The 8,258-nt window shown below is 33.9% G+C and overlaps 1 long non-coding RNA gene across 2 annotated transcripts; it reads left to right on the top strand.

Moving 5' to 3' along the window:
- The first annotated feature begins 1,004 nt into the window (after positions 1-1,004).
- LOC146995936 (uncharacterized) lies at positions 1,005-6,396 on the top strand. 2 transcript variants are annotated; one of them, XR_015042710.1, is made up of 2 exons: positions 1,005-1,274; positions 6,122-6,396. It is a non-coding gene; the product is annotated as an uncharacterized LOC146995936 (long non-coding RNA). The 2 variants fall into 2 exon arrangements; XR_015042709.1 differs by lacking the exon at positions 1,005-1,274 and adding an exon at positions 3,229-3,355.
- Positions 6,397-8,258: the final 1,862 nt, after the last annotated feature.

Raw genomic sequence — 8,258 nt, 5'->3', positions numbered from 1 at the left:
TCTACGTAATCAATATTTCAGTGATCTTCTAACTTCAAACCACTCGTGAATGCAAAATAATTGGTGTCTTCAGTAGTCAAGCACTCATCTAATATCAGATTATTTGTAATAAACTAAATTTTCAACGCATATAATATATATATAATAATAATAATAATTTTACATATAACCCTTCAGGACCAATGTTTCTTCTTCCAAAAAAAAAAAAAAAGGCTGAAGAAGTCACGGAATTTTGTAACCTGTTTATGCAAAGTAAGTTTCTTAAATTCCGACGATACGAAAGTTCTTCCTGGTGTTGAAGGACTTTTGAAGAATAACTGATGCGGAAAACCTCTATTTACCCGATAAACTAGGTTTATTTATTCTATTGTCTCCATCAATTCATAGGGTCACTTACCAGTCCCGTTGACTATTTGCCCTTATGGACCTCATTTGAATCATGATTAATCATGTGCCTGTTTTCATTTAAGGATTCAGTGCAATAACAAAGACATGTTCATTTTACAGTTTTCCTTAATTTATCACTAATACCATTTACAGTTACTCCAGCAATTTTAATTGCTTGAGTTAATCGGAAAATCGGAAGTTTTATGTTAGCAGGTAAAAGAAAATTTTTAATCTTGCATAGAACATCAAAGCCTTGAAACGTTTACCAGAAATTGTATTGATCGTTTCAACACGGGTATTGATTGGTGATACGGGTGCTGTTCTAAAAAATGTTTCAGCTGGAGTTCTGAAAATGAGCTACGTCATCTCACATTTAAGATTGCGAGCTGAATCTTTTTCTGCACCTAAAATTAGAAGTTGCTTTTATTAAATTTCTTTACTTTCGTTTATCTGTTTATCTTGCTTATTTACATTCTAATCACAAACACTTGCAGCAAAATATATTGCATAAAACGTTTCTGTAAATTTCCTTGAATGTAATCATTTATCATTTTGTAAATGAACTCAAAGTTCATCAAAATATCTGTAAAAGTTGTTGAAATTTCCAAATGTAACAGTGTGCCTGGGATCTCTTTATAATATAATTGGTCAATTTTTGATTATTCAGTCTTTTTTAAACATAAAACAAAAATTTGCACACAACTTGCTTTCACTGTTTGGTCGTTATCAGTTATCTTTTCCTCTGCTGTCTACAGAAAATGTAGAAACGTCTGCATAACATCACACTTCGTGTGCAATAAAAGGAAGATAATTCAGTTGAAATTCATTATACAACAAATTTTTGCGCAAACTTCGTTTTTGTTTCGTATATTCATTAGAAGTTATTGGTAAGTAATGCTTGTTCCTCACTGATATTTAAGGTAAATGAGATATGATTTATATTACCTGGTTACAAGGTATTTCTCCCGTCTCCTTAGTATGCTTTCGTGGTGTACTCGTAAGCAAGTTTGGCGCGTATTAGAGAGGTCCGAGGTTCGAGTCCCGGCTAATGCATTGCTCATTTTTCACTCTCCTTCTTCAGAAATAACCTAATGTCTTCTATAGTGGCACTCGAACTAAAAAAGGTGGTGAATGATGATTCTCTACCACCAGGATTTAGAAATTGGATCCCCTAATTCCCATTTTTAATAATTTAATTTTTAAAAAGTAGAGTATATAAGGTATTTCTTCCGCCTTCTTAGCATGCCTTCGTGGTGTAATGGTCAGCATGCTCGGCGCGCGTATTCAAGAGGTCCATGGTTCGAGTCCCAGCGAGAGCATTGCTCATTTTTCATCTCTCCTGCTTCGAAATAACCTAATGTCTCTACATGGTTTTTATTGATATATATTCTGCAAAATTTTTAGGCTTTGTAACCTAAAGACGAACGTAAAAAACATTCAATAACTATAGATTCAAATGCATATCACTGCGTATAATCTGAAAGCCTTTGCTTTCATTGCATTGAAATTGAGTTAGAATTGAAAGTTACATTTCTTGGTATCAAATTATTATAGATGCATTGCTCACCTTTCATTCTGTAGTTATTTTAATACAGTAAAGTATGATCTCTAAAATTGATTCCAACATTTCATTTGATTACATTCATGACTCTTTTTCTATAGGTCAGACATGCATAAATATGAACCATATCACAGATATGAGACATTTTACCTAAGTGGTTCTTTAGGTAGAACTTCGTTCACTTTCTATACTAGTAAGCAGTTTTCAATTCAATAATGAATGCACCTTAGTATTTTTGACCTAAGCAAGTTGTGCGCAAATTTTTTCTTATGTTTAAAAAGACTGAATAATCAAAAATGGACCAATTATATTATAAAGAGATCCCAGCCACACTAGTGCATTTCGCAATGATAGACATAGATGTATCTAACATTATGAAATGGAAAAAGGAGGGCTAAAATCTTCATTTACTATTGTTGGAATGCGTTAAAGGCGGACGAGAATGCACTTTATTTCAGAGTTTAACAGAGCAAATATTTGCTTATTAAAATGACACAATCAAGTTGTAAAAAGAGCTAAACATTTCTCAGATAAAATGTACTGGGGCTTTGGGCCATCTGGAATTTCCTATTTCCCCTGAACAGTATTTCGGTTTTGTGAATTACATTATCTATTGTCTTAAATAAGCTAAGCGTGATTTTGAATTAATGCATTATCAATATACATTGAAGAAGCATGTGCAGTGTTCGGGCAGGTATTATCTTGCTGAAATGTAAGCCCAGAGTGGCGTGACATGAAGGGCAGCACAACAGGCCATTAGAACTTCGTTGGCATACCGCTGTGCTGTAAGGCTGCGACGGATGACAACCAAAGGGGTCCTACTATGAAATGAAATGGCACCCCAGACCATGACTCCTAGTTGTCGGCCTGTCTACTGGAAGACAGTCAGATTGGTATCACACCGCTGTCCGGGGCGTCTCCAGACTCGCCTTCGCTGGTCATCGGGGCTCATTTCAAAGCGAGACTCTTCACTGAAGACTATTCTACTCCAGTCAGTGACATTCCAGTGCTAATGAGCCCCACACCACTGCAAACGGGCTTGACGTTGTACAGAGGTCAATGGTAGTAGGCGCAAGAGGCGCCGTGACCTCATCCCCCTTTCTATGAGCGGCTTCTTTCAGACCTCTTCTACACGACCTCTATCAAATTCTGACATCTGCGCATATCGTTCGCGCACCGGTATGTGAGGCATAGTTACTGTCTACCAGAGTACACGGAATGAAATTCGTGAATAATTTATGACCTGGAATCGTAATTTCTCCTCTTAAATATCCTGCCAGTTGCTCAGATCAGATGCGCTGTAGCGACAACCGTTCATTCATTGGCAGCCAAAATGTAAAATTTTGCATTTTCCAACGAAACCTCTATGCATATTAATTTGTGTCGAATTTGCTTTATATCTTCTCGGTGGGTTCTTTTTATTATTATTATTATTATTATTATTATTATTATTTATTTATTTATTTATTTATTTATTTATTTATTTATTTATTTATTTATTTATTTGTCTAAGAGTGTATATTCTGAGAAGATATTTTGATCTGTATTAATCCTGTCTCTCAATCTATAAGTTTAGTCATTCAGTCAAAGGGAAATTCATGTAACCTCAGGTACAGTTCTGTATTTAGCACATTAATATAGAAGTTTAATCTTAGAAATCTTAGAAGTTTAATCTTAGAAATTTCTTCAAGAAAGCAATTTTTTTTAAATATTCTGTGTCTGTTTTAATATTCTTAAGGATTTTTCCAGAAACCCTAAAGTGGATAGCAATCAATAATTTCGTCATAAAGAATTATTTAACAAATGTTTTGATATTCATTTAATGTTAGGGTAAATATGAAATTTATTGCTTTAAATGATTTCTCACTGCTTGTTGACAAGCCAAAATTTAGAAAATTAAAGAATTTATCTCTTGATATGGAAGAATATTTTTAACTTGTTTCGGCATTCAAGAACTTTTAATCTTTTTAACATATTAAAAAATTTGCCCTAAGATCTGAAGAACATTATATTCAGTGATTTTGACTCAATTTCTTATCCCTTTAAGTCTTTTTAAGTTCATGTAATCAGTCCATCTACAGAACTTTAATCGAGTTAATTAGTTGCTTTTTTGAAATTTTCGATTTGAGATAAGTAGTGACAGTTGAAAATCTGGCGCAATATGTCTGTTAACAGTTTTTTACCTACACATGAATTTTCAGTTTTAAGGCTTTGTTTCTTATGAAAATTATTCTTAAATAATTCAAATTAACTTTATCTTCTAGAGCCTTTTGGAACTTACGAAATCGTTGTTTTTGAAATTCTCGAACTCAGCTGAGTTTTCCTCTTCCAAAAATATTTTTAATTTCGGACATGAAATACAAGTTTAATAAACCTTTCAGTGAAAAAAATTATCTTGCTATTAATTTCTAAATTTTTTATACTTAATATCTGCATGAAGTGTATATTCATAGAGTAATATAAATGTTCTCATGATGTTCTTTTTTGTGGCATAAAAACAAATACACTTTGTATCCATGAAATTTGCATACATAACAGATATATGCACGTAGAGAACTACCCTTCAAAGTATTTCGCAGTCTAACCTTCTTTTGCAAAGAAATATAGCAGGTAAGAAAGAAGTCTGTTTTTTGCACAGTTTTTTACCTCTGCGTTACGGATTTCAAAAGAAATAGCAAAACAACCAATGTAAGCAGATGACATTATCTGAGTGATCAGAAGTAAAATGACGTCTCTAAATGGACCAGTGATAGTCAGAAATAACCCGAACTTTAAATTTCATTCCATCATTTGCCGCTTCCGTAACTGGTATCAAAGGGAAGCAATATCAGCAAGACCAGTACGTTAATGCTTGAAGAACACAACAGCTCAGAATGATCATATTTCGTGTCTGTAAGCACGAGGGCACAGAACAGTCATTGGTCATAAACATGATGTCAACAACAGCTGTATCTCCGCAAACTGTTTACAGACGGCTAGACAAGCGAAGGTTTACGTCTCACTGACAACTACGCACAAGACGGTTAGCTTGAACAAGCCTCGAGATCACCTCGACTCACTTCACAATAGGATATTACTTACCTGATTGAATGCCTGATACCAGTCATTACGCCTATATTATCTGCGAAATGCATGCATACAAAGATGGGATCTGATGCTTAGAGCAGGCATTACGGTTAGCGGTTGCGCTGATCCCCATCTTCTCTTGTGGTACTCTAACAGCAGTTTGATATATAGACCAGATTCTTACTGTATATCTTTATCCATTTCTTGCAATCGCAATCCCTGATGCCATTTCAAGAGGTGATAAAGAGCAAATTCATAGATTTCCGATTATGGGTCAGTACTTAAAATGGAAAGCACTGTTTCATATAAAATGGCTATCGAAATCCCCCACGATCGCTATCAGTAACATCAAGGACGTATGAAATATGCATAAGGCAAAACGTTTAATTTCTCCTTATCAACTTTTTTCGGAGCCAATATGAATTAAGAATATGTCTGCTCTGTGAATGGGAATAAAATTCCCAGTCTGTCACCTTATTCTTGATATGAATAAAAAATAGCAGAATTTGTATCCAACAAAGCTCCATCAATGAAGTTATTTTGGGCCAAAATCCTATATTTTTGAATGGTTTGTATTTTTCTACGCTAGTGACTTTTGTTGTACCTCACGATCTGTGAAAGTTTCAGTGAGTTCGAATAAATAATTTTTATGTAATCCTCTTTGTTCACATTTTGCTTAATTTTTGCATATCAGTGTATTGTGTAGGTACTGTATGTTCACAAATTAAATACATATTTTCTTTTAGTAGAATTTGCTGATAAGCAACTCACTAAAATATCTCCTTTCTCTTGTAGATTCACACTCCTTTTAATTTTATTGATTTATTAAATTACCATATGTAAATTCCTTTATTTTATTCTATGTCATTAAAATTTCGAAAACACTTACAACATTCTCCGCAAAAACTCATGTACTTCTAAAATTGCTATAGCTTCTGGAAGTTCTAGTATGTAATTGCTTACTGAAAAGAAACTTAATAATGATTTCACAACGAATTTAATACTTTTCCTGTCCAATTCAAGTATTTACAACCTATATTCAGGTGAAATGAATATAAACTGTCTATTGAAGCAAATACATTTATTTAAATTCCACTTATATTGCAGAGAATGCCTGGAGGACCTTGTGGACCAAACTGTACCTGCCGAGACTGTCGCTGCAGCAGCTCCGCAGTCAAGTGCAATTCTAGCAGCAAAGAGGAAACTTGCCGGTGTTCTCAAGATGGTCAGCCCTGTCGATGTCGAGACTGCAAATGTCGAGGTGGGGCAAATCGCTGAATAACACAACCGTAATAATAATTCTACATGATTTGATGTCCTTACTTGAAAATCGATATTTTGAGTATTCTCCTTAAAAAATAAAAACATTTTGTTATTACTAACATGGGTTTTGTCTTCATGTAACTCATTCAAAAAGTTAGTCAATTACAGAGACTATGACGGTGCACTAATTGACACTGCAAAAAACAAATTTCATTTCTTAATGAATAATGAATAAGCTTTCACTTAAGTATCTCTAAATACGAGTTTACTGAAATGATATAGATATTAGATGTAGAGATATTAGGTATTTTTCGGAAACAGAAGAGATGAAAATAAGCAACACCGTTGCCGGGTCCTCTGGAATACGCGCCCAGCGTGCAGACCACCACACCACGAAGGCATGCCGCCAAGAAGGCGAGAGAAATACCTTATAACATTAATCACAAATCTTTTATGTTTCATTTTTAGAAGTTTATTTTTGTTTATAAATAAACTTTCTGTATATCTTATAACTATTTTTCAAGCTGAAATTATAAATAAATTTCTAACATGAATGATGACCCGGCAGAAGAACAATTTATGTCCATTGAAAAGAATTTTGAGGACAATAAATGTTTAGCTTGTGTAATTTCAATGATAAAGAAAATATTGTTATAAAAATCGTACGAAAATCGATAATAAACTTTCAATCTTAATTTAGTGAAATCTGTAAAATTTGAAAAATATATGCAAAATAGGAAAAAAAACGAATTTTCAACTTTTCCTTCAAAGGTGATTAAAATTCTTTTTCCCCAGTTTCTTCTCTTATTCTTTTGAGAACAAAGCCTCACTATCATACCGTTTTCCGTTACTTTATGTTTCATATCTTGAATCAATTTTGCTTTTCCTTCGTCTTCAGGTAGATTTTTTACTGTTTTCTTTTTTTTTTTTTTTTTTTTTTTTTTTTTTTTTTTTTGACAAGCATATCAATCTTTGCTTTTATTGTATCACAAGATTACACAAGTATTACAAGTGTACTTTCTTCGGTAATCGAATCCTATTTGAATTTAGAATAAAAAATATCTCTGAATTCACCATACGACACTGGATTGTTCGTCTTGTACATGTGTAATTTTGCGAAGGTTAACTTTTCCGACAGATACATTGTCTAACTCTTTTTTAAGGAAAAATGAGACATTCTGTCCTTGAGGGAACTGATAAGCTCGACTATTTTAGAAATCATGCCCTCAAAAATTGTATGTATTCTGTTTGCTTATTTTCCTCCGTGGTCTGCTGTTACTTCTCTGTCAACATTGACAACTCTTTTTATTCCTTTAATCCGATATTTTGTAACACCATGGAAAGAAGCAAAGGCGTTTATACAGACTTACACATATAATATAATTGGAAAGGTTGTTTATATAAGCAACTTTAATAATGTGAGATTATAATAGCAGAGGGCTTGCATAAGAACAACTACGAAAAAGCACTGTTCAGTTTGATGTTTGCGAGCTAGGATGTTAGTAGCTACAAAAGAAGGACAATGAAGCTAGTTGACGCCGAGGAATTGGACGTTCAGGTCTAATAAATGCATGCGGAAGTCGAAGATTGCTCGGTGAAAGCAAATGAGTGGCTACCATTTACTCATTGACCATGCTACATTGCATCGTCAGCTAGACTGCCAGCATGCTATTAGGCTTCCAAAAACCGTTTACCATGAATTAATGGTTTTATCATTAATTGACCAAAAACTAAAATCCTTGCCGTGCTCCCAGTTGGAGCACATAAGAATTAAAACAAAAAATGACTAGTCAGAAGAATCACGATTTCTATATAATGTCGATGACCCTATTATGGCATGCAGTTTTCCGCGTGAAACATTGGTTGACAAATGCACTACGGGATGTAAATAAGTCGATAGTTGAAGTATTATGCTTTATTGAGCGTTTCACGTGGGCGTGGCTGGAATCGTTGACTTTTATAGAATACACCATCACAGCCT

The sequence above is a fragment of the Stegodyphus dumicola genome, chromosome 8 (assembly GCF_044657685.1).
Source record: "Stegodyphus dumicola isolate Sdum_Otavi_A_Nest chromosome 8, ASM4465768v1".
Classification (NCBI taxonomy): domain Eukaryota; kingdom Metazoa; phylum Arthropoda; class Arachnida; order Araneae; family Eresidae; genus Stegodyphus; species Stegodyphus dumicola.
This window is presented reverse-complemented; position numbering and strand designations above follow the sequence as displayed.